Genomic DNA, 26,975 nt, shown 5'->3' with positions numbered 1-26,975 from the left:
TTATTTGTTTCAGAAACCTGTGAAGGTGCATTTAAATGTGGTCCAGAGACAGTAGGAAAAAAAATCTCATAATCCAAACTAAGGGGAGAAATAGCATACTGCAGTGGAGACAATGAAAGCCTGGCATGTGCATCTATAACACACAGCCCCACCCTGCCCCTAATCTCCCTTGTGGGGGAATGATTTGTACGTACTCCTTTCTTTGGTCTGAAGAGTACAGATCCAAGAGCATTTCCATTCCTCCTGCATCCCATTGTTTCTGCTGTCACATCTCTTCTTCTGTCATCGCCCTGAAACTGATACCATGCTGCACTCACTGCAGCAATCACAATTGTTATTTTACTCTGAGAGCTGTATTCATCAAAAGTTAAGAAGTTTCAGCACCAAATGTTCAGCTTGGCAGAGGCAAATAAACCAATATCTCTGTTTCCATGCTTTTAGATAGAGAGCCTGTTAATGAGAATGCAGAAGCACTGTTGTGATTTTCTCAACATCATTTCATTGCTAAAGGAGTTGGGTCTTTTTTCTGCCCTCTCTGCTCCCTTGCTTCCCAGAGGAGAGAAAAACAAACATACAGATTCTACATGCTCCCTATGGGATGGGGATCCTCTGATTAGAGAGCCAGAGGAGTCAATGACAGCAGTTTCCAGACACTGTGGCCCACACACAGATGTCAAGCTGGACAGTTTCCCATAGAGCTCTCTGCACTTACACTATTTCATCTGTGAGAGAAAAAGAAAACAGTCAAAATGATCCAGAGGGTTATTACCTGTCCTCACCAGTGCAACATGAATCAGAGTTTGGAAGTCATCACCTGAAGGATAAAGCAGAAAATCTGAAGCACTAGTGAGCATGTGTCCGAGTACAGCTTCTCCATGTATTGCAAGGGCTTCAGCAAAAACTTCAAGGCATTTACTTTTATAATCTCAGCACTTACAGACACTTACACCTGAGATGTTCAGGCATAGGTGAGATGTTCAGGCATAGGGGATATGGCTATGGGCTGGATAGCCAGCTGAGAAGGTGGAAGGTGAAAGATGGTGGAACCACTGGGTGCACCAGGACATAAAGACAAAGAGCAACTCTCAGGAAGACCAGGAACTGACCCCTGTAGGGAGAGGATACAGGAATAGATGTGATGATGGAGAAAGCTGGGTGCTTCCCTTTGTTTTCCATCTCCACGTGCTGGAATCCTTCCTTTCCACTACAGCATTCTGTTCCTCGCAGTGGTTTGAAGTATTTCTACTCACTGTTTTCTGGCACCTTTCTCATTTGTCATTTTTTTTCTGTTGTACGCAGCATGGATTTTCTTTGTTTCACCAGTTCTTCTCCTTTTTTGGCCCAGCTTTGTTCCCTGTCTGTTCCTGTACAAATTTATCCTGGTGGCTGGCCATTATATAAAATATTGTAGGAACAGGATGTTCCTTTGAAACATAATTGAGGATAGAATGTGAACAGCTGATATTCTGGCATTTCCACCAGGAAAAAAAAGGGGGGAAAGCTCTTTCATTGCATGTCTATTTTAGATGAAAGTAGTGCTGGACAGAAGCCAGGTGGTGCAGTCACCCCATGTATCCCCCAAAGACTTCATTCTTCACAGGCTAGGACAAGAAGCTTTCTCAAAGTCACCTTCCCACATGAGTGAGGGCAGAAATCAGTCTGCTTCTGTAAGGTCTTTCAGTCTTTCAGTGAAAAATGGCATGTACTGGTGGGTTCACTGCAGCAACCTGGCTTCTTTGGGGATTTCAACTCATTCTCCCACCAATCCTGTAGCCCCCAGGGCAGTTATGGTGTGCATGGGGGAAGCTGTACATACACAGAAAATTTCCTATGAACATGACTTTGACAAAGACATGTGGATGGTGGTGTCATCACCTGCGTGTGAAGTCTCAGGACTAGGCAAAACCAAATATGCAACCTTTGGATCTACAGATGGAAGAGAAGGATGAAAAATTGGACCAGGCCCACAATTAATTATGAGCAGTTTGGAAGACATTGAGGTACCCTGGGAGTTCCCAGGTTATTAAACAGAGGTTAAGCACTATGTCACAAGCTAATCTTACCTACACAGAGAAGAGACACTCAAAATAAGCAGCTATTTTTAGCCTAATTACAGTCAAATAGAAAATAAATATTTATAAGTTTACTGCAAAGAGAAGCTAAGCACTATGACATTTTCCTAGTGTTAATGGTAGCTGCTCCAGGACCAGTATTTTTTAAGAAATTAAGTGCCTTTCCAGGTGCTGCTGAATGTTTCAAGCAGTGATTCATCTAGGATTGTCCTCCAGCCTGTGCAGAGCAGCACCATAAGAGAGGTGATCACTGCAATCCTTTTAGGTTTATACCTGGCCACATGTGCTTAATAAAATTATATTCTCAGCTGCCTGGCACGGGGTTGCACATGGTGGATGTGTCTTCACACAGTGTGCAAGATGTCTCTGCTTTTCAGTGGGTGGGATCTGAATCAGTAACAATCTGCCTCAGAATTCCTGGGGCTGAGGAACAGTCTGAAAGCCCCCACAGGCATTAACATGTAAAACAGGGGAAAAGGCACAAGAGCCATGGACTGAAACACGCTGCTCAAATGCTTCCTCCAATGGAGCAGTGAGAGCTGCTCTGAGGCACCACTGGAGCCAGACTGGCATTTGGGATCCTAGCAGGCTGAAGCCTCACTGCAATTCACTGCCACTGCTTTGCACAAGCATCATGTGAGCAACCTGATTAATGGATGGCAAAAAGCAATTAGGCTGAGAGATAAGTCAGGTTTTATTCTTTATCAGAGCATTCACACTCTTTGCTGTGTTTCCCCTGACTTGTTAAGTATTTCATACTGTATGTTAAACAGGGATATTAGGAACCAGAGGTGCTCTGGTCTATCTTTATAGAAAATATATTAGTCACGAGGAACACAAGCAATTGTCATCATCCACTCCACTCTTGCAAGTTCACCCATTGTGAAAATGTCAGGCTAGGCTAATTTTATGCTGCATAATGTATTTGACCTACTCCTTTCACTCAGGTGCACTTGAAACTATTCAGCTGATCCTAAGCAAATCTTGCAATGAGCACTAAATACCCAATGTTATTGATTTATGGTTTTATTGCTCTATATATGATTATAACTGTTGAACACTGTTCAATAGGTCAAGTACCCTCTTTGCTAAATTAATTTTTGCCATAGCCAGTAACCTGAAGGAATGTTGGTGGAAAAAAATATAGAAATTTTGCAGGCTGCAAACTTCATGGAGCTAAGAAGGTATTTACACTTCCTTTACATCCTGCATTAATCTTCCATCATATCCTGAGACATATACATTGAGTGTTTTCCTTTGGTTGGAGAGATGCACAGAATTGGAATGTTACAAAAAAATTCTGTTACTTTGTCACCTACAAATAACTAGACGTTTAATCATAGATACACATACACCACACAAAACACTCCTACTGTCATTCCCTCCGTGCAACCATCCACCCTCCACCTTCAGGCAGCTCTGTTTTCTTTGCCCATGATAGCAGTCAGTCATGCTGCATCCAGCCACGTGCATGCTTCCAAAAATGCAGCTTTAGTGAGGAAGATCTGAGAGATTTTGCCCTGGGCTTACTTTAACTTAATTTTAACAAATTTTGTGGCTTTGACCAGAAGACAATGGACAACAGGGCCGTGCCAGGAGGCCCCTGCACCACAAGCAGTGATCCCATTCCTGAAACACCCCATTCCTCTGGCAACTTTCAGTAGGTGTCAAGGTCTGAACAACTCCAATGAGTTACCTAATGCACCGTGCAATGTCTCACAGAACCAGCAATAGCCAGCCCTGTGGGCATGTCTGAGAGAATGGATTATGCAGACACATCAATTTCAGTGTGTTGGAGGATTTATTAGCATCCTGCTGGGTCCAGTCCCAATAAAGCTGCCCCCATGCTCACACAGAGAGGGCTCCACTGGCAGGAAAAGATGATCTGTATCAACACCCTTATGCCAAAAAGCAGCATGCGTCTCAGTGTGCACAGGACAATTTTCACATGGCAACCCTGAAACAGTCAGGTTAACAGGAAACTTATACATCTCTGATCTTTTGGGAGTTTCTCAAACACAGTTTTTAGATTTTTTTGCTCAAGGCTACAGTGTTTTGGTATACATTCAATTGCTCCATCAGTGAAAAGTGAAATGGCATCTTTGTTACATTCTGCAGCAGAACACACTTTGCATGCTTGCTTTTATTTATTTTCACAGATAAATGATTGGCTTTTCTATCTCTCGGGCACTATTCAACTTTAACTCTTCTTCCACCTTTGCAGTCACCAGCAAATTCCATTGCATTCTTTTCTCATTTATCCTTACTTGATTCTCCCTTGAATGAATGTTTAACAGCTGGCCCTGAGGGGAACACCTTTCTTCTCTCTTTCCTCCAGAAAGGGAATGGGAATTGAACAACGTGGAAGGAAAGAGAAAGGTGGAGACATTCCCTTTTGCAGGTAGGAAGGTCACTGTGACATATTGAGATTTGCCTCTTGTTTTATACCCTCCTTGGACAGACAATTCTTGCATATCTGTAAAGCTGATGTTTCTTCCTGCACTCTGGCTGGGTTGTTTCAAGCAGATACCACACCATCCTCATAAAAAATATATTGGTGACTTTCAGCTGCAGGGATCTGCCTGGCAATGGCAAATCCTACTGCAGTTTCTGCAAGTCCCTCTAACCCAGGCTCTTGCACCTACTGTTCCCTCTGCCTGCCATGTCCTGACCATAGTGCTGCAGCTAGAGCTGTATTGCTGTCCTCCTCCTGCCCTCCATGGATTTTTTCATTTTCTGATGCATAGATCTCAACCTCAAATCCCATTGCCCCTTCTATCCTTGTTCCACGGTGTCCTCTCTCTACTCAGATCTCTATGCATCTTGCCCCTTTTATTACTCTCCTAAAATGTCCAACCTGCCCAATTTTCCATTCTCTCAAGCTGGGAATCTTTTTTTTTTTTTTCACCTTCACCTGTTCCTGGAACATTTCTTTCCTCACACAGGGTCACCTACTTTCTTCTCCCTTGCCTTTCTTTAGCCCAGTTCTGATGGTTGCAGCAGTAAATCCCGCTCTGGTTCTTTTCCTCTCCAGTCATTCTGCATCTTTTCATCCTACTCAGGTGGCATCTCTGCATATTGAAGGCATGGCCCTCCACAGCCTGATTGCCAATAGATTCTAGACTTCAGTCAGTCAACATTTTCCTGTAAATGCTCAGTGCTGCCTCTGAATGAGCCTCTTTATATAACTTAATTCTGACTAATTTCTTCAGAAGATTTCCTTCAAGCAAGTACTTCAGCTTCAGGCTGTATCATGTTTGCTCCTGGATCATGGCTCAGACAATTTATTTTCAATGAAGTTGCTGGATTTCAGGATATTGCATTTCTCAGCAGGTCACCAGGCTTTTTTCACCCTCATATTTTTACTGAATTGAATTGAATTTCTGAATTACTGAATTTCTACTGAATTGAATCAACAATTGATATTGTTGATGTGTTAGTCCAAAAAAGGCATTAATAAAACCTCCTAAGGAAATTATTTTGCAAGAAGCTCCTTCTTGCCATGAGAGGAGTTTGTTATAACCCTGACATCTTTCTCTGGTCTGTTACAACATATATATATTACAAAGATCCTGTAATGACCACAAATCTTAATGAACACAAACACTTCTTTTTTCTGCAGCTCTTGAATTCCTGTGTACCTGTGAGTGACTCTGAGCCCTCATCTACTGCTAACTGCAATGGGCATGTTGTGAAAATACATCAGCATGTGCCTATTAAGGCTGAAAGCAGGAGGTGGCATTTATCCCTGTACTTTCTAACAAAACCAGAACTCTAGCCCAAAAACACCATGTCAGGGAAAAATAACATAGCTCTTCTAGCTGTGTTACTTGTTAAAACTTTTCAGCTAAAGATGCAGATGTAAACAGACAGAGACTTTGAAAACCTCATGACAACAAACTTTCTGAAAGTCAAAAGAAAAACTGGATGAAATATCACTAATATTTTAAGACTTTGAAGTCAGTAGTACTTGCTACAATATGTTTACTTCCATAAAGAAAAAGGATATTGCTGTGGCTTAAATAAAGTTGTTTAATATATTGTTTAAAAGAATAGACAATAAGTCACAGGAAAAAAAAAAAACACCTCAGACTCAGGAAAATATTCAGAGAGGACACCAGTTTTCCTATGGCAACAAAGTGTGCACAGGAAATCAGCAGAGTGTGACCAAAATGTGTAGCTTTGTCTTTACTTTACTAAATGCAGGGATAGAACAAGTGGAAAATGATGATTCTTGGGGGATAAATTATATTATGAGAAAGAAAAAAAAAGAACTTGATTACTGTAAGAGGCCGTCTGAAGCCCCCCTTATTCTCCTTTGCCTTCTGATTGCCACGAGGAGAAAGCCCTTTCCCCACTGCAGTTCTGGCTTGGAGGAGAGGACAGTGCAGGTGTAACTGCTGTACCTTAGGTTAGCTGCTCTGAACAAGCCCTGGCAAGGACTTGGCAAAGACCTGGCATGGACCTAGCAAGGAACAGCCTACTGCATTTTTGCTCACTCTCCACCCTTAAGCCAAATGAACTTTTGGGGTGACTCTAGTGGTCTCTCACTGAAGACCCCTCATCTGCCTCGTTACCACCGTGACAGACGGGGTTCGAAAAATCCCCTCCCAAGGACTGAGACTGAGACCCCTACCACAGGAAATGGGAAAAAGGATGGTGTGACCACTAATGACATGACCTGTTCTTCAGTAGCTCCAATGGACTTATTCTTCATTGTGTTCGTCCTGCCTTGGTGGTTTCAGTGGACTCACCTGTTTCCCCCCAGCAACTTCAATAGACTCTCATTGTCCTGCATGTTCCCCCCTCTTTCCTCTGTGGACTATAACTGGACCCCTGAGTTGACCAGAACTTTGGAGACTTCCCCGACACGACAGAAGGATCCCCATCGTCCGGAGCACTGAGGATCTCGCCTGTGTTGGTAGCTATTCCCATCCCCCTCTTTTCTCTCTCTCTCTCTATCCTTTTATCTCCTTTCTGATCCCCACTATTGCATTTACTGTTTTGGCCCCTAATAAAGGTGCATTTGTTGTGATTAACTGACAGTCCCCTGTTGTTTGCCTTTTTGCACTTTTGGGATCAGTGAAAAGAACCATCACGATTCCTTTGCCCCTACGGGCGGATCGTGACAATTACTTAAGGTTCTTTGACTCTTTGACTACCAGTTTATTTTACTCTTGTTTTCTGTTGTCCTGAGTGTTATGAGAAAGGGACTTGATGCAGCAAGGTTGGATTCCGTGCAAGCACCATTTGTGGAGAAAAATACAGAGATCAGGAGAAACTCTTTGAGCAAGACCATGAAGAACACAGATGCCTGGTCCATGGATACCATTAGGATTCCTGAGTTCTGTCAAAAAGGGAGCAGTGGAAAGTACAGTGAAACCTGAGCCCAAGTCTGGAATTTGGAGATTTTCTTATGAGTCTGTGAAGGGAAAACCTCCAGTTTTCTGAGTGATGATTTGCTGGGAGGTCTTGTTTGATAGAAGGAATGCCAAAACATCTTTCCTCAAGATTTTTCAAGGAAGGCAAGCAAAATATTTTGTTGCAGAAATTAAGAACTTCTTGGCCACAGGAGATGCCAAACCTTGTCCATTTTTTATTAAGCCTTTGAAAGTCTGACTTTGCTTTTCCTGAATGGGCTTTTACCCTGGAGCTACTGCAGCTTCTGCAGGACAGGCTGGAGCACGACCCACAACATTTTGTCTCCCATTGGTCATGGCTCCAGGAAGATTCAAGGGGATGATTACCAGAAATGGGGCTTCAGGGGGCCCACTGGTCCATGTGCCATTGGAGAAGGATGTCCAGGAGTGATGTCCAGGAGCTGGGGCTGCCTGAGCCTTGCTGTTGTTCAGCCACCCAGCACCACAGAGGGTGATCTCCCCACAGATGACAGCAGGTGCCACGCTGGCACTATGCAGGATTGGGATGATGGAGGGTTGCAATGCCTGCAATGCACTTTGATGCACACTAATGCAGACAGCACCACCTGCACCAGAGGCTCTCAGCAACTGGCATCAAGGTACTGCTGTGATGTGCTTGTGCAAGAAGCACATGCCATCTTCTGTAGCCCTCTGTTAAGAACTTAAGGACCTATTTGCTGATTAACTAAAAATGCTGAAATCTTTCACCCCCTTTAACAGACAGTAATGCAGAGGGATTGGTTTTCACTTGGAGTGCCTAGGAACACCAGCTGCTGTATGTCTCAGGTGGCAAGGGATGCTCCACCTTTGCACTCTATCACTATTAGCAGCAGAGAAAGGATGGCACTTTGCTGGAATGGGAATTCTAAAAAAATCACCAGTATATTAAACATAGGAAGAGAAAGGACTATAAAGACTGACATTTTTTTTTTTCTATTCTGTTGGGCTTATCCAGAAATATCACAGAAACCACCAAGTGACAATGGTAACTTGTATCCCATGGCAAGTCCACATCTTCCCACTACTGACAGGAAAAGGCATCAGGGTGGCTAGCACAAATCCAGCATTGGCAGCAGACAGGGAAGAGATGAGAAAGACTTCACCTACAGGTTGACTGGAGTTCTTTTATTTGATATTTCCCCCCATTTTCCTTCATCTGGCCTCTGATTTTCTCCTCAGTTGGACCTGAAGTGACCTGTCATTTCCAGGCTGCAAAGACAAGAAAATGTACACTGCTTAATCACACTTCTAAATGGACCTTGTCACTTTGCTGAATTGCATGCACTGAAGATGTCTCACCATTGTAGCTAATTCCCTGCACAGCACAAACAGCTCTGGCCAGCTGGCCCATGTTCATAACTACCTAATATTTATCCCATCTAATTCCCAAAGTGAAAGCAACTTTGCAGTTAGTGCTGATCACTACCAGTTAATTTCTAGCAGAACAGCTCATCTAAGTGCTAATAGAAGCTGTCTTTGATTACCAGTAGAGTCATGGAGATTTAGACTCCAGTTAAAGTAATTATTTCCTTGACCAGCACAGACAAAATGAAATGGTGCTAAAGATTGAAAATGCATGGAAGAATATTTTCATTAAAAACTGAATATAACCATTTACTAATTTTAATTTGAGTGGCATCATTTGCATTGCTCTAGTTAAAGCTTTACTGGTATTTCTGGTATAAGTAGACTTCCATTTATCATAAAATCTCAATATACATTTGCAGTGGTGAGATAAAACTTGACAGGGTGCATTAGCTTGGTTTTAAAATGTTTTTAAAATGCTAATTTAATACATATTCAGTGAGTAGAAATTTAAACTCAGCTTTGTGACAAATTAAATGTCTCTCCTCTAGAGCTGTGTTGTATTAGAGAATCTTTTTAGCATTAACCAAAGGAGTTTCCTACCTTGAAAAATATTTTCTGAGTTTTTAGGGTTTTCACTGCTTTCTATATTATGATGAGGTCAAGATTGTGCCAAACTTATTGACAAAAGCAAATATCAGCAGAAAAATTAGCATTGCCTTAAACAAGCTGTAAATGCCAGCATCTGATTCTCTCTTTTGATGGTGGCAAAAAACATATCTCTGATCCTCTGCATCCATAGTCCATGGCTCACTACAGTATTTGGGGCTCAATGCTCAGAATTTTTTGCCCTTGATGACTTCCATACCAATCCCCCCAGGGTCTCTTCTCCAGATTTGCACACAAATTTTGCCTGTGAACTGAGACCTTTTCCTGGCCCATGGGCATTTGCCACCAGCTATAGTCCAGCTACAGCAGCTGTAGTCCAGTCTCTTCACCAAGGAGCTCTCTTCCTCATCATAGTCCTCTGCACACTCCTGGAGGTGCTCACATACACCTGTTGGGGAAACACCTCTCTCCAAGTGACCTTCCAAAGGGATAAAAAAACCCCATGGCACTGTCATTCTACTCATTTTTGTCCACTCACACATGCTGTCCAGGCAACTCTTTTACTTTTTACAAGAGGTAGTAACTATTTCTGAGCACTGTTATGCCAGATTGTTTGGCAGTGTCCCAGGCTTCGGTGTGTTTGTGAGCAGAGGCTGTGCAGGTTCACCTATGAACTAAAGACCAAATTTATTGTGTAAGCATGGTGATGGGCAACCCCATTTCTGCTGCACAAAGGTAGTGGCTGCACAGGTTTTGTCAGCTGCAGGTGGAGAGTAGAAACTGGTCTCCATGGAGTAAAACTACATGTGCCATATCTTCACTGTGTTTTGTGCAGAAGGATAGGGAGAGAGCTTGCAGAGCAACTGTCCCAGTGTAGAAACATTTCTGAGGTGAGGAAGGTGACGTTCAAGGAGAAGCAGCAGAGAAAGACTGAGGAAGGGCAGGCTGGCCAGAAAAAATCTCTCTTCTTCCTTTCACACATCTTGGCAACCAGTGTCTTCTGAGTTTGCATTTAAAGAACATCTTGTTTGAGATTTTTCTATATATTTATTAGGAAAAGAAAAAGCTTTGGAATTATGGCAAAAGCTCTCCTTTCATCAGACACCATAGAGTGAATGCAAATATTTTGCTCAGCTCTCCCAGTTTCTTTTCTTTGCAGGTAGCAGTGAAATAACTCTCACAGACTCAAAAGGGATGCCTATGCTCAACTGAAGTCCGGAGATTCCACTTAGATTTTATCCAGATCCTCCCCCTTTACTTGTAGATGAGACAAAAAGTGATTAAGTACAGGTTCTGTGTGCACAGAATCCCAAAGGCAAGCAAGCTTTGACTACTTAGCTGTGTGCATCCCTTTCAGGCAGAAGGAATAGAGTTGCAGGCTGATTCTGTACTTCTGAACTCTGAGTTATTTATCTCACTCCAGAGATACAGCTGTGCCACTGCCAATGCAAAGCAGCTTTCTCTTATCCATACTGTCAGAGAGACAAGCCTCACTAATTATCCACATCCACAATATGGTTACATATTCCAGCACTAGGAATATTGTGATATATTTTTGATTTCCTAAGCAGTACTGTATAAGTGATCCTAGAAAGTGCCCAATAGATTATTGTGGGACAACTGCTCTTCTACCACCAACTTCAGGTACTTAAGCTATTTTTGCCTGAGCACACTGCCAGACTTGTCAGCCCTGGACATCAGTGTGTTCTTCTGGTAGCAGCTGAATTTTGGGGGGCTGCCATTTGCCGAGAATGTCACCCAACGTGCAGGGGGGAGCCAGGCAAGGCAGGCTTGGGTGCTGCTCACAATTTGTGACATTCCCCTTCCTTTCTGCTTCCCGAGGACTGAGTCAACATCTCAGGAGGACCAAGGTCCTCCCAAAATAACATCTTCACCCACTGCTCAGCAGGCCCCCAGAAGTGCTGTACCTGTTGTTCATGAGGCAGTAAGAGCTAGACAAACAGCTTCTCTCTTTGTTGAAAAGTTCCCTCCTATGTTGCCATGGATATTATGATCTCTTTGTAAACTTTTTTTCCCCTTTTAATGTAAAATCTCTACTATGATCCCTACATTTTGATCCATACTAAATAAAATTTTTGATTAATTACTATTCTGCATGTATCTTGTGATCACCAAACTGTTCTGCAATTTAGTTACTTCTGATTCAACTTCTGCCAGTCTTCCCAACAAAATCATCACGTTAAAAGCAAGGAGAAGGAAAAGCTGATTTGGCTGAGTGGGTTTTTCACTTGTTTCCTGTTTCCTTGAGAGATGTTTTGGGCCACAACAACAGAGTTGAAAAGTGTGTGGTGAAAATAGTTTACAACCATGCTCCCACATGCAAGTGAAAGAGATTCAGAACTTCATCAGCAATGCTGGAGAAAATTATCCATGTTAACTCTCCAACTTATTTATTCATCAGCTGTGCTTGTTTACACAATGTATGGAAGGAACAAATTCTGAGAATAATAAAAAATACATTCAGGTAAGAAAATGAAAGAAGCCTGAACTCCAAGTATCTAAGAAGAAGTCATTGTGTGAGGGGATTATTTCTACTTTTTTGATGACTGTGATAGGTGTGTATGTACAGTCCTCCTTTAGATATTTTCCTTTAGAAAATATCATCTAAGAGCACTGTTCTCCCTCTGTTATTTGTTCTTGAGAGTCGCTTTTCTCTGACAAACAGCTGCTTTTTAGGCAAGCAATGTGAAACATCTGTGGGTGGATCTGAGCACATCTGCATTAGTGTCAGAGTGGCCAAAGACCACAGCAGAGTCACGTTCACGTCTGTCTCTGTTGTGCTGCAGTCCCTGAAATGTTCTGCTTTGCTCCCACCCAAGGACTTACTCCATTTCAAACTTTGCCTTTAAGATGCACCACACCACAGTGGCAAAGACCTTTGCTCATGACGTAAGGAGTAATTTGTTCACCATCTTTCTAGAAAGAAGGCTAAAGCTGGACTCCCTATTGTTCCTGTCTGGTTGAGCAGGGAGAGAAGATAAACTTAGGTTTACAATACCTTTGTCATCAACAGAGAAGACGAGGAGAGACATATTTTATTTTAGAAATAGTTTGTGGGTTTGTCTGAGCTGAGCAGTCAGATGACTTAAATTGGTGTTTCTATAACAAAAATCTGAACAAAGAGCAGAAACGTGTGTGCAGGGGCGAGGGAGGGGGGCAGTTGCTAAAATGTTACTGCTGTAACTTAAGAGAAAGTAAATGGTTACAGTGCTTTTTGTACTGCTATTTGCAGCATCATTAAACCTCCCCTGAAGCCTTGCTATTGGAAACTAGATTTAGCCAAGGCCCATTATGAGCCCAGACAACTGTACAAAATTTCCTGCTTTTTTCATATAATGATGCCTAAAATATTTAGACCTGGGTGCCTCAAATCAGGCATCTCCCTATTTACATTCCTAAATTAGAGTCCATTTGTTATTCATGGCTTGCTTACCTGTGACAAATAGATTGGATTGTTCAGACAACCCATCTTGTCCTTTCTCAGAGGAATTTATTGTCATTAAATATTTCTAATTCCCTTGCAGCGCAGTGAACTTTCCAGAATGTAATCCATTCCAGAGATTTTGACATTTCTACTTGTCTATCTCAGGTGGCATCTAAATATGAGAAAGGCACTAGGAAGAGTTGAGTTTTAAAAAGTCCTCCTAAATATTTATCCAAATTTAATCCATTGCTTTTCATGTTTCTATAAAAACTCAATATTGGAATCAGTATGTGGTGTTAGCAGAAGGTCGAGTTGTGAGTTTGCTGAGGGATTACCTGACTGCATCCAAAGAGCACAGTAAAGGAAAATGCAAAACATGTAAAAGTATTGAAAACGTATTGAAAGTGTTTAAAATATATTTCAGAGATGAGGTGCCAGGATTTTTCCCTGTTACAGTCAGTCACCGCTGAAAATGCACCTATAGCAAAATTTGATCTGCTTAAGCCACTTTGCTGGTAACCAAATTTTTGTTGTTCACCAAATAATGACGAAGCTTTGAGGTAGGAATACATGTTTTTTGGAAGAGAGGACATTCTATCTTCCATGGTTTCTGGTGCTCCCCACTGCCCTGTGTGTCCCAGAGAACTCAGGTGAGCCATGCTGGTGGTCAGCTGGATGCCTTTCCTTCACACCAGTGTGGCTAAACAATGTACAGCTGGGGAATGCATCTTTGGGCCCCCAGAGAAAATAAGTGATGGAGGCTTTGCAGTGAGAGGTAGCTCTACAGTGCTGCTTCTGGGATCTGCAAATTCCCTCCTTTGTGTTTGGATAGAATAAAGTCCTTCCTAAGTCTCAGTATTTCCTCCCTGACCTGTGATGTCTGACATTGGGACACAGATATGCTGATCATAAGGTCATCACAAGCTCCTATTGCTAGGGGCTTCCTGGCTCTCTGCCAGGTACATCTCTCCCTCTTTGGGGGATGTCTGCATGAGTTCTGTTTTGCAGGACTGGGGAAGCCTTCCACCTCCTCCCAGATGGACAACCCTGCCTGAATTTCCTCCTCCCCATCAGTCCCTACATTGCAACATCTATACCCAAATCTGGTATTTCTGATACAGTTGATGTAAGCAAGCTCAGCTTTATATACACTTACTGATGGTGTGACTGAGGTGCTGTAGGGCTTACAAGGCTGTGCTCCCAAAAAGTCCCCAGAATTCCCCTTTCACTTACCTGAGAATTTCAACCACTTCCCAGGTAATTCTTATGTCAACCACCTGCAAAACCCAGCCATCCCTTGGAGCATCATCTGTGACTTGTGTCAGGTGCCTATGCTGGTACCTGCCACATCCAGCATGTTCTCTGCTGCTCCCAGCAATGTCCCCAGTGCTGTTCACTCACCAGGACTGAGCTGGAACCCCATGGCTCCCTGCAGCACTGCAGGGAGAGGGGCAGAGCTGCTCCTCCTTCCAGCTGGGGCAGGGCAGCAAAGCTTAGGGTGGGAAGGAAAAAAGGGATCACATAAATCCAGGAAAACACTGTTACTCCATAAAATGAATGACACATTCCTTCACTTGCAACAGCTGACAGCAGCAGTTTGCACAGCAGGAGCAACTCCAGGCTGCAGCACACGACCAAACACAGGGCCAGTCGTTTCTCTTCTTGGTCAAGTACATGCTACTCTTCATACAGGAGGCTTGTTCTCCCCTCTTTGCAGCTACACCCCACTGAAACAGAAAGTATGGGCTTATAAGTATTGTGTAATTGAATCTTACTCTGTGTACTGTATGCTGTCAGTGGCCTTTTCTCCCAGCCCCACATCTTTCAGCTCTTGCTGCTGTGATTCCACATTAATACCTCTGTCTGCTGCTGGAATGTGCACTCACATCGGCAGCTCCTTCCAGCAATAGCACTATTAAAAATAATGAAATGTCAGGTTGTGCTACTGTGCATCTAGATCCATTATGGAAATGTGCTGCAGGACAATAGCAGCCTGAGTCTTCCATTTGGCTTTCAGAGGGGAAGATTCAGAGAAAGAGATCTGTGGTTTTAAACAGCACCTGGGCTCCTGTCCACAGCTCACCTTTGCCTGAGCAGTGCTTCTCCCAAAAGATGTACAGGGCAACACTTTAGTGAAAGAGGTGCCAAACAAATCTTGCTTTTCTTACAGTCCTTCCATTGTTCTGTTGGTAGACAGAACCCCTGCTATTTTTATCCACCAGAAGTGTGTGAATTAAAATGAAATGAGAGGTTGTAGGCTCTAGAAGGAGCAGACTGGCATAAGATTTCAGGAGATTGGGATAACCAGAACTAATAATGCAGGAAATTAAAATGTAATGGACACTGTACAGTCAGTTTTAACTACTGTTCACTATACTGCCAGACAGATCAATAATATTCTGTCATTACTGATTTCCACTGCAGATAGATGGAGTGTTGGGGAAGGAGCAACTAAATTATGTAGAAGACGCAAGTAGCATGAAGAGTCAGGTAACTGGAATTTCCATGCAACATATGTGCTTGAATTATCTTAAAACAGGGTAGCCTGATTGGACAGACAAGTTCATTTCCATCTATATTAATCCTCTCACTGGGAATTCTCCACCTGTTTCCTCTAAATAATCACAAGCTAAATGAGATGAGCCTAAAAGAATGCAGACTAGGCAAAGGAAACGCTGCTTGGTAGTGATGGGGTGTGAAATGCCTTCAGAATTACATGCAGAAATATTCTACCCATCCCATTTGATTTGAGTCTGTGCTGGTGTTACATGGAAAGCAAACCTGGCTCTCCCTCTGTGATCCCACAGCACCTCTTGTGACAAGGATGCCTGGACTGTGTCACTTATCTGTGTGTTGTGTCAAATAATCACAAGTGCACACACACACACACACACACAGGTGGACAATAGGACCTAGCAATGGCATATAAAAGATATAAACGGCGGCACATAAAGTTATTTCTGAGCAATCTGGGATTCCAAAGAGAATATCTTCAGATGCTTTTGTAGCTCCAGGACCACAACCCCCTTACTGAATAGGGCTGACTCACTGCCCATTCACTGTGTCTGTGTGTGTAGAAGCAAAACATCAGAGCTGCATTGCCCTGCATACACACTCTCTGTATTCCCCAGCCATAGCCATGGGTAAAACAGACTGATCACATGACAGCCATGAGAAGGAAGAAAAGCTGTCAACTTGTCAGGGATTTTGGCTGAGCAACGACCCTCGGCAGCTGGGATGCACCTGGTAGCCCATGCAGATAATCAGGCAACCACCAGCAACAAACAGAGCGCAAAGCAAACGTTCCCTGTGTGCTTGAGAAACACATGATCCATAAAAAGCCCCATTCCTAACAGTGACGTAGCTAAGCTGGGCTCTGTCATGTCAGAAAGTTTATAGAGAAGAGTCAGCTCAGCTGAGGGGGGCAGTGCTGTCGTAAAGAACAGCAGAATTGCAGCAGGTAAGTAACTTCTTGCATTATCTGATGGTGGTGGGAATATTATTTGACCAACCCCAGCCGGAAGCATGGGAAGGATTTAATTGCTTGATTACTTGCAGCTGCTGTTCTAAAAAACATTAGAAGATACATGTTCTCAAAAACTCTGTAAACCTCCTTGACCCATAAATTTTTCTGCACTGTCAGATCCTAATATATCTTCTATTTTTGGTGACAAAACCCTGAAATTTAGTGACCCTCTAACTGGGCATTGCCACCTTTTCTGTGTTTTAGGTAATGTGAAACATTACATAAACATTTACTACAGAAGAGGCAGGAATAGAACAAATGATGTCTGAATGGAAATGGTCTTTGCACAACTTGTTCCAAGCGTGTGATCCTCAACCCCTCAAACTAAGCAAGTTTTCTTAAAAATTTCAGCAGGCTTTGGGTGCAACTAAAACTCTTGCGATGAAAGCACCTGAAACTACTTTAAATTAATTCAGCACAGGCAACTATATCAAATGTCAGATTGAAACAGAATTATAGCCATTGAATGTCACCTTCATTTCATCTTTTAAACACGTAGTGAGATACATCCCTATTGGAGGATCCTGTTATCCCTTCCTCTACGTATCACCCCTCAACTTCACCAGTTAATCCTTTGATATTGGCAGCTTTCAAACAGCATCCCAAGTCCCCATTACAGTCAGCCTAAGAACCACACAACATCCCCAGCTAGCAGCAACCTAAGCTAAAGTTACACCACCAACACAAAAACACACTGTCATAAAATTTACAGTGATCACAGGCACACCCCCAGGAAGCAGGATAGATATAATTAAAGAACTGCTGTGGGATATGATAGCAAAAGTAAGTCAAAGTTTGGGGGAGTTTTTTGTGGAAAGAGTAACACAATAACTTTACTCATAAGGATTTTATCAACAATAGCTATTGCCTACAGACAACTTCAAACATGAGCTGCTTTGACTACTGAGTGTGAAACTGATTTTGCTTTTCACCATGTCAGACACATTTTTTCTTTTCTGTAATTTCTATGTGTTCATATTTTGAATCATAAAGAACACTATTATTTGCTTGATGTCTCCACAAATATTTGTTATTAAGCTGAGAAGACACAGACTTCCAAGGTTTTAAGATACTGTTTCAGTTATTTCTTATCTAGAAATATGAAAATTATTTATGTGCATTTCTTTGTGGTTTGTCAGAATAACAGAAAAATAAAAGCGGGGAGATCATCCAGTCACTGTACAATAAGGGACTAAATTGCATATTTCAGTGCACTCCTGTTTTAGCAGAGAAATTCTGAGCGTGTTCAGATAAACTGACTGCTGTACTGGACTCTCCACATACATACAAAATCACTAAATAACTGATAAATTTAAATGAATTCTTAACAAACTTGGAGTTTAAATATTGACTGGATAGTCATAAGCAAAGGGTTTGTAGGAGACATCCTGTTCTGCTCACTTTATTCTGAGTAAAAAAAAAAAAAAAAAGACCCCATAATTAATTTTGGGTGGCGTCTAAATAAGAAGTACTTAGTTCCCTGTCAAGAATAGTCTGTGTTTTGTGTTTGATCACAGTTTAATCAACACTGGGGTCTTTTATCCAGTCCAGACAGGAGCCCACAACAACTCCTGTGCCAATAGTGAGTATACCATTGAAAAATCAAAACTAGAGGTACATTTTATGGAATTTTGAAACCCCTTATCCAAATTTACTTTTTTTTTTTTTTACATCTTCTTCCAAATATATATGCCAGGAAAACTTATATAATGGTTCACCAATTTCCTATCTCTTCTAGGAAACCCTCTAAATCAGCCAGCAGAAGTGAACATATCTTCTTCAGTCAACAGCAGCATCTTCACACAGCGTCTTTGGGTAATCTGAGCCCCCTGCCCTGTGAAAGAAGACGGGTCCTCAGTGCCTGGCAAAAAGGCAGTGCAGCACCGTTGCCCCAGGGAAGCTGGGCTGAGGCAGGGTGTGACAGAGCCTTGCAGAAACCACATCTCAGAAGGTGAGATTCAGGGCAGTTGAAGCCTGCATGCTGTAGAGCACAATGCCAACCAGACAGGTTCTAATCAAGTCAAAAGCCTGTGACAAACATCAGCCTTGGCGGAGCACTGGTTGGGATGTACCACACTAAGGCGTCGCTAAAGCATTAACCAAATAGATTCCATAAAAGCTGTGAGCAGTAAGAGAACTGCCTGTGCAAGAACGAGCTACAGAGGTTGGGGAGGTGCTGCAAGACAGCACCCTGCTAAATATGCCTGCAAAATAACCAAGGGAGAGTGATGGAGTAAGGGGGACATTTGCTGAACACTTACCAGTGCCACTGAGGGAGATGGCAAGAACACACCCCGAGTAAGGCACACGCATAAGATCATACATTATTATTTTGAGCACTGTACAAATAAACAAGTCACAAACAGACTTTGCTCCAGCACAGCAGAGCCAGAACATATTGTGCCCATAGCATGCCACAGACATTAACACTTTGCCTGCTGGATGTGAGTGGGTTGGTGCTCTGTCCTCTGGGCCGTGCTCCCAGACTGGCCTTTGCTGCTGAGCTGACGCTGCAGTTGCTCTGCTTGGAGCAAGAAGACATCACTGACAGCACCAAGCAGCACATCACAGCTCCTGGGTGTCTGAGGCTGCAGTACTGACATGTAGATGAGGAAGGACCAGAGAACAACAGCAAACTAACGACCAATTGACTCCTTCTTGCTGAGGAGTATGATTCTGCCAAGTTCTGAATTTCAGTAGATTTATTAGGACAGCATTTTTAAAAGGGCAGTTCTGCTTTTCCCTGCAGAAATAGTATTTGTTTATACCTCAGGGTCCTATTAATGGCCAGGGACCACCCATGAATAACATAAGCCTGAGAATATTTCTGAGAAGCTCAAACATAAAATTACACATTATTTACACTAGTATTTTTGGTATCATCTGTCAACTGTTAACTGCAGAAGTTAATCCAAATAAATGAGGATGCTGTTTTGTTAATTTGCTTATGAGAAGTAATTGCAGTGCAGTGGATTACTGGTTACTGACAGCACAACAGATCATCTTTTCAGAGGGAATTATCTCTCTAGGAAGGCAACAGGGTGTCATGCAGGGCTCAGAAAGAGGCAGTTTTGAGAAAAGGACTAAAAAGGACTATGGTGAATCTGGTGAGTCTCTCTTACAGCGTCTCATCATAGCCAGCACAAGGTGCTTCAGAGAGAGATGCAAGAGCCCTTAAAATGGGTTTTGAATCACTCTAGTGCTGAACAAGAAGCTGTTTTAGAGTGGTTCTGTAGACACCCGTTTCTGAGCAGCCAGCCACCATGTAAAGATGGACAAGTGGGTGGGAACAGCCACCTGCCAGTACAAAACAGCACCTCTGGAACCTGCTTGAACAACATTTCTCTATTCCCTCCTAGATTAGCAGCATTCTGCTGCCCTGGGATTAAGCACTGCTTTGGCTTGCTAGAAAACTGCAAAACAGCTCAGATTTGCCCCCAGCTAGGATTTTATGGATTATGCAGGAAAGTCTCAAGAGGTTCTCAATCTCCAGTAGGTCATGGCTACCAGAATTACTCAAAAGAAGAGAGATTCATTTCACTTCACTGTACATATCTAAACGTTAATCATCTTTATCTAAGCAAGTCACCCTGGGCTCCCTTCTGACTCGGTGGAGAGAAATGGGCCCCTCCAAAAGGCAGCTCATTTCATCTTCCCGTAGAGGATGCCTAAGATGGATGAGATGAGTTGCCTTCTGGAGGTGTCTATTTCTCTCCATTAGCTATACAGAAAGCCTGAGGTGGTGTGCTTGCACTCTGATGATTAACTCACAATGTCAGAAGCTAAAGGCAGATGAATCCCGTGTGCAGTGCATCAGCATTTGAGCAGCCAGCCCTGCAGACAGAAGGGATGGGGCTACAGAGCACACTGTTGATAGCCACTCTGGTGGCTCCTTCTAGCACTGCAGAGACGTACCTGGTGATATGTCCAATGACCACCTAGGAAGGAAATAGCAACCTAAATGCAAAGAATGGATCAGGAAAGGAGAAGGGCAAAAAGAAAGACAAAAAATAAATGTGTGCAGATAGCAACCAGCCCATAATTCCCTGCTGGGTGTCTCCTGCCCAAAACATCATGTCTCAGCATGACCAGTTATATCTGAATGATCCAGAACTGAAGTAAGACCATCCTGTGGTTAGCCCACAAGATGGTCCACACTACTTTTCCCTGTACATCCACAGTTCTGCCATGAAGGAAATTTGGTAGACTGAACAGATGCATGCACACGTACCTGAATGCATATGAAGTCTTGTCTGAAAGGCACGTTCCTTTCCATGGCAAGACATTTGTGATATCTGAAAGGAAGCAACTCAGCAGGCTCTGCATGATCTACCTACAAATACACCCAGGAAATCACTGATCAGGTTGGAGGAGTATTACTGGGATGCAGTAAGAGATGATTCAGTTATGGTGATTTCCCCCACCAGGCAAGCTGAGTACTTGTCCCCAGTACCACTTAGTAGAAATTAAAGAGTCCTCTTATCACCGCTCAGAGCTGGGCAGATAAGACACAAAACTCTCTTGAGTACCAGCCTGGTGCCATAATTACTGACTAATGCTGCCTCTGTAGCCTGTCACAAGAACAGTTTTTGGCAGTCATTTCAGCTCCTTTCACAGTCACATGAAATTAATTTAATTAGTTTTTAAAATCTAAGGAATAATGGGATTTAATTGATTTAATGTGAAACTTTCTGGGCTGTCACTCCATCCAGCTTCCGATCAACTTGAAATCGTTCAGCTGTGAGTGACTGATGTTTGTGCTTTTCATTGAGAACACTTTGTTTCACTTAAAAGCCTTCCTTCCATGCTTAATTTTTGCATAATATTGCTTTTATTTTTCAGTCTGTTTTTCATTGTCTGGTACCCTGGATGAAGGACTCTCCATGTGGGATTGATACAGCCAGCTCCTACTCCTGGAAGTTTGTTTTATCTGTAGCTGCAGTATTTTAGGGGAAGATGGGTGAGATGTAGAGTTGCTGCCTGTGACACATGTCAGAATGAAGTCAAAGAGCAAGTTGTTTTACAGAACCATACACATATGTCCTAATCATGATGATGGCCCTGCTGAAGATTATGGCCCTGCTATGGCTGATGTATGAACACATATCAGCCTTATTATCCTCCTCTAATGCCTAAAGAAAAAAGGTGTCAGAAACTCTACGGAAGGTCTGAGACAGAAACTTTATTCAGCACTGATGACCATAAAAAATGCTTGGGAATCTCATTCCTTTGTTGTTCAAAATTTGAGAAGCGTATTAGCACATCATTAATGAGATCCAAAGATTGCTCATTATCTATGTCATCTTCCACTCTCATTTCAGATCATGGAGCCCTCCAGCAGTCTTGAATGCACTTCACCAGAAAGCGCCAGGACAGATCTCTTTAATTTTTCCACTTTACCATTGGTCGGTAAAGTGGGAGAGACAGGAACAGAGAGTTAGATTTTTAAACCAAGACTCCACATTAAAACACAGGTTTCTAAAGCTGTGCATAATAATACAATTTCTGATTAGGGACAATCTCATTAGAACAAAGCAGAGGTTCTTTTACTTCCATTCTTCACTTCTTGTATTCCTAGCATCCCATGCATCCTTCCTTCCTTAGAAAATCAGAAGCCTTTTAAGACTTTCCTGTGGGATTTTTATACAAATCATTTGGTATGTGGGGAAGCTTCCATCCTACCTATTTTGGTGGAAAATATAGCATCGAAGTTGCATTTGACAAAGTTAACATTACTAGTAGACATTATGTCATTCTCAGAGGGAACAACTACTTGATTTTTAGTCATTGATGGCCTCTAAACTCTCTCTGTGGTACTTCCATAGGGTATCCTTCGCTCCGTACGGTGTATACACTGCAAAACCGAGCGACTCCACTCCCGTGTGTTCAGACAGCGTGGACGCAGCGCTACAATCCCAAAACACGCTCGCTACAATCCCACATGGTTCTCACTCCAGCTCCGCCTGCTCCAGGAGCCATCTCCGGCATTGGTCAGCACCGGGTGATCAGGGACGGACTGTGAAGAGCGGGCAAGCACCAAGCAGGCTCTCCCGGTTCCCAGACAGTGCCCGCATCAGGTACCAGCCCTCGGAAGCGCGCTGCTGCCGACACACCTCTCTCCGTGCACCAGGGCGGGCTGAGCTCCAGCCGGGAGCGGGCTGATCCAGCGCCGCAGCTGGGCTCCAGCCAGGGCGGCAGCTGCAGCCGCCCCACGCCGCGACAGGGCAGCGACAGCGCCCCCGGCACGGGCCCAGGCACCGGCCACGGCCGTGCCTGAGCAGCGGCAGGAGCAGCGCCGGGGCTTGGCCAGAGCAGCAGCAGCCGGGGCCGGGGCCGGGTCCGCCCGCACCGCACCGCACCGCCTCGGTGCCCGGAGCCGCCGTGCCCGGCGGTGCCCAGCGGTGCCCAGCGGTGCCCGGCGACGGGCGGGCGGGGGTGCTCCTCGGCGGGCGCGGCGGGGAGGGGGCGGTGCCGTGTTGCCGCCGCCGCGGAACGGAACGGAGCTGCTGCATTCTCATCCTCATCCCCATCCTCATCCTCATCGTCCCCTCCCTCGGCGCGACACCGCCAGCTCCCCCCGCCCAGGGGGGCGGGAAGGCAGCGGGCGCTGCCCGCGGTCGCGGCGCGCCCCGAAGTGGCTCCGCACGGCGTTTCCCCCCACCCCGCCCGCTGCCGCCGATAAATCCCAGTGCCGGGGGGCAGCGCGGCACTTGGCGGCTGCCGCGCTGCGGGGAGGCGGTGGAGCTCGGCCCCCTCCCCGCGGCGGACACCCCCGACAGGGGCAACAGGAGCCGCAGCCGCCGGAGCTCAGGTGAGCGCCCGGGGCTGGGGGCGGCGGGAGGGCGAACGGGACCGTGCGGGGGTCGTAGGGAGCTGCGGGAGTGCGCGGGGCGCTTCCCCTGACATTCCCCGCTGCTGCCTCGAGGGGACCGGCTGCGAGGGGGAACCCCGCTAGCACAGGCGGGCAGCAGGATGCTGCCCTATGAACCGTGAAGTTTTCCTTCGTGAGCTTTGAGGCGGGGTGCCGGAGGGCTCCTTGAGGGCTGCAGAGCTCTGCCGAGGGCTGTGGTACCGCGGGAAGCTCGGAGAGCGCGGGTGAGCGGCGGGCGTACCCCACCCAGCGCGGCTTCCCCGCGGCGCCCGGCGCTCCCGCGGTCCCGGTGAGCAGCGTTCTCTCCGGGGTTGTCCGGGCATCCCCAGTCTCTACTCGTGGTGCTGTGAGGTCCACTCTAGAGTAGTCCTCAATAGGTAAAAAGGTCAGTGCCAAAGTGGGGACTGAATGGTGAAATGATGCACAGCATGTAAAAATAGTTATTCTCAGTACTGTACGAAGTAGATTGTATTCCTTGCTTCAGGAATGGACCTCCAGGGTCCATTGAAATGCAGGTGTTGAACTGCTCACCAAGGACCGGATAGTCCTTGTGACTCAAAACGAGCAGCAGGTGGAATCGAGACCATCATTTGGCTACAGGCTGTATGGTCCTTCAGTATCTAGACAGGTGGTGAGCAGAGAAGAGGGCTAGTTGATTTTATTGCTTGTAACCAACCTTACACTTCAAGTTTGAGTCCACGGCGACTAAATGGCATGCTGTTAACAGCATAAGGCATTAATCTGTGTTTAGTTATTTTCTGGTGGCTGGGAATCTTTCAGAAAAAATTCTGAAATGTTCAATTTCAAAGGATTGGAATTGCCATGATATCATACATTCAAAAAACTGAGGCTCTAAATTAAAAAAAAAAAAAAAAGGAAAAACCCAAAAGGAAAAATCTGCACCTCTAATGATGCACTAATTTTCCATAGAGAGACATGTAAAAATAGCATCAACCCAGCAAAGTACTTGTTAAATTCAAGTGAGGGCTTACATACGATGAGCTTCAGTGGAATTACTCAGAAGCTAAAGGCAAGGCTGAAGGCAAATGTGCTTCTGTGATTCCCCAAACCAGGGCTTAAGTACTGTTCATTGAAGTATTCAGTTGCATGAATCACAGTCTTTCAAAAGTTCAAGGCAGACCAAATCAGGGAAAACATGGACTGAACAGCATTGTCAGCCTCTCTGCACAAGAACAAGGTAATCACCAGCCATGTGGATTTTTGCCGGGGTTTTTTAGGAGGTCTCTAAGTATAGAGTGAGTGGCTCTTGACTGTCTTGAAATGCAGATTACAATCTCCTAGGAGCCACTAGCCCTCCATAATCATGGATTGGCTTCAGCCTACCTTTGCATTTCAGTCATGTCTCAAACTTTGGGACTTGGGAGGGCACCTTTTATGGCATCTACCCAATTTAAAAAATACAAGTACACAGAAAAGCTCTTCTTTCTTAAAACCATGATCTCAAATTCATTTATAAGCACCAAAAGTATAGATTGTCAGGCACCAGATACATAGATAATTTTCAGGAACCAGAGCACTTGCCAGCATGAAAAAAGGACAACATTATATAATTAAGATGTCCAAAGAGTAGCATTTATTTCTAAATATCTTTGTTCTTTTGCGAGGTACTCTTGGATTCCTATGAAATTAGAGGAAATTGTACTTTACTGTTCCCTGGTTTTCCTCTATTGCCAAAGTCCTGTGCATGCTGAAATAATCTGTATCCGTGGATATCTTCCCATTCTTTTCAAGATGCAGATAAACATGCCTGTCTTAAGAACTTTAATAAATTTAAGATGTATGTTTGCTTGTATTGTAATTTAACAACTTCAGAAGTGTACAGACAGAGGCAGTGTTGGTTTTGCTGTTCTGAGCTTCATCCTGTTGCTGTTGATAATGTGCCTTTGTTGATGTTGGGGGCAATTTTGGGGTTTCCTTTTCCTTCTTCTTTTCTCTGTAAAACCCACCAGCTTCACCAAGTGGCCACATAAAGACAGTGGATGTCAGCTTTAAAATTTGTGTTTCCCTGATCCTGGTATTTCTGCTGAAATCCTGGTGCCCCTTGCTGGCAACTGCATTAGTAAGTAAAGAGGAAACTGGCAGCAGCCCCCTTCTTACTGAGGGGTTTGGATTTAGCATAACCTCCCTGTAAGAATTATATGTCAAAGACATAAGGGTCTCTTCCAGGACACAGAGGAAGCAGTCTCATATATTAAAAAGGGAAGAAAAAAAATCCCAACACAAACAGCAAGAAAAGCCTTAAATCAGTTGAAAGCTGTTTGGAGAGTCATTGGTAAAACACATGGAGTACACCAGGAGAAAGAAAAAGGTCACCAGGCCAAACTCAACTCCATCTAATTACATTACGTCTGTCAAACTAATCCCTGGCACAACTTGACTGAAAATATTTCTCTGGGTCTCCTTTGTAAAGTGACTAGTGCATTAAAAAGGCAAGCACCTATTTCTCCACATGCTCATGTAAATATGTCTGTCTATGAACAGCCCTCTCAATAGCATTTGGCCTGTGTAAAATGAAACACCTGCCCAAGATTTTACTTCTGCAAACAGCTAGTGGATTAGCCCTTCTAAACCTTTTTACATAGATGATTTTGTGCTCTTGACAGTCCTGGCAGTAACAAATGTGGGGTCTGTGGAGGTCAGTGTGGTGGGAAGTTCAGCAGGTACGGATGAGGTCAGAATTTGAATGTAGCTGAGGTGAAGTAGAGATGTGATCTGTAGAAGTGAGTTCAGGAAGGCCAGGTAGGGAGCTGGGAATAATCATCATGCTGAGCTGGGAATAATCATCATGCTGAGCTGGGAATAATCTGCTGCACAAATCTAATATGGGAAGCAGCTTGCCTGGTAGCACTTCTACCAGTAAAAAAAGCAGTGCTGAGAGAAAGCCGGACCTTTCACACTGCTGCACAAGGAGGATTGCACCCTACAAAATATGTGGTGGGATTTGGTCCCTCAGCTTGATGTTGATGGGGTCTTGGCTGAAGGAGTCCACCACTTGGGACACAGCTGTTAATTACCTGGTGAGGGTGCAGGGAAGGACTTAAAAACAGGGTCTGAGGGAGATTTATCAGGCTCTTTAACCTCAAGAGTGAGCTGAAGCAGGACGTGCTTGTAGCCTCCAGATTTATAAGTCTGCTCCAAAAGGAAGGGAGCTACCTGCTCCCTGTGCAGCCAGTATGGACTCAAGCCCCCCTGTGACCTTGGTGTTGGACCTGCTGAGAAACCTCCCGTAGGGAAGCAGCAGCTGTACTCCTCTCCAGGATAGGAAACACCCTGAAAGAGTGACAGGGTATATATCCTTAGATATGCTGGGCTTGGGTAGCACTTGGCAAGGGTGTTTTTGTAACAGGGAGCTACTCCTACAAAGGGATATTTTTCTTTAGTTCCACGGACAGCAAAGTCACCTTGGGCAAAACAAAGTTTGGGCCTCTACATTATTTAGAAACAGAATAAGCAAACTCATCAGGAGATCCCAACATCTAACTCCTCTGCTCATGTGGAACTACCCTTTTCCTTATTGTTTCCTCAAATCCAGAATGGGAACAAGGAGCCAAAATGCTGAAAGTAAGGTCACCCTATTGAAGACAAGGCTTAATCTTACAAATGGCAGTTGCCAAGGCTGTGGTTGCTGCACAGGGCTTTCTAAATGCCAGTTTTCCCTCTGCTGTCTTTGCTGGCTGGATCCTTTTGCCCAGCTGGCAGCCTCTTG

At 44.2% G+C, this 26,975-nt stretch overlaps 1 protein-coding gene across 1 annotated transcript in view; it reads left to right on the top strand.

Moving 5' to 3' along the window:
* Positions 1–23,133: 23,133 nt before the first annotated feature.
* Positions 23,134–26,975, top strand: part of HTR1E (5-hydroxytryptamine receptor 1E) — a 35,482-nt gene continuing 31,640 nt past the window's right edge. The window contains exon 1 of the mRNA XM_053974816.1: positions 23,134–23,188. The gene's annotated coding sequence lies outside the window, so the exon portion shown is untranslated. The remainder of the gene's footprint in view (positions 23,189–26,975) is intronic.

This window comes from Vidua macroura, chromosome 3 (assembly GCF_024509145.1).
Source record: "Vidua macroura isolate BioBank_ID:100142 chromosome 3, ASM2450914v1, whole genome shotgun sequence".
In the NCBI taxonomy this organism is placed as follows: domain Eukaryota; kingdom Metazoa; phylum Chordata; class Aves; order Passeriformes; family Viduidae; genus Vidua; species Vidua macroura.
The sequence above is the reverse complement of the archived record's forward strand: the minus strand, read 5'-3'. Positions and strand labels throughout refer to the sequence as shown.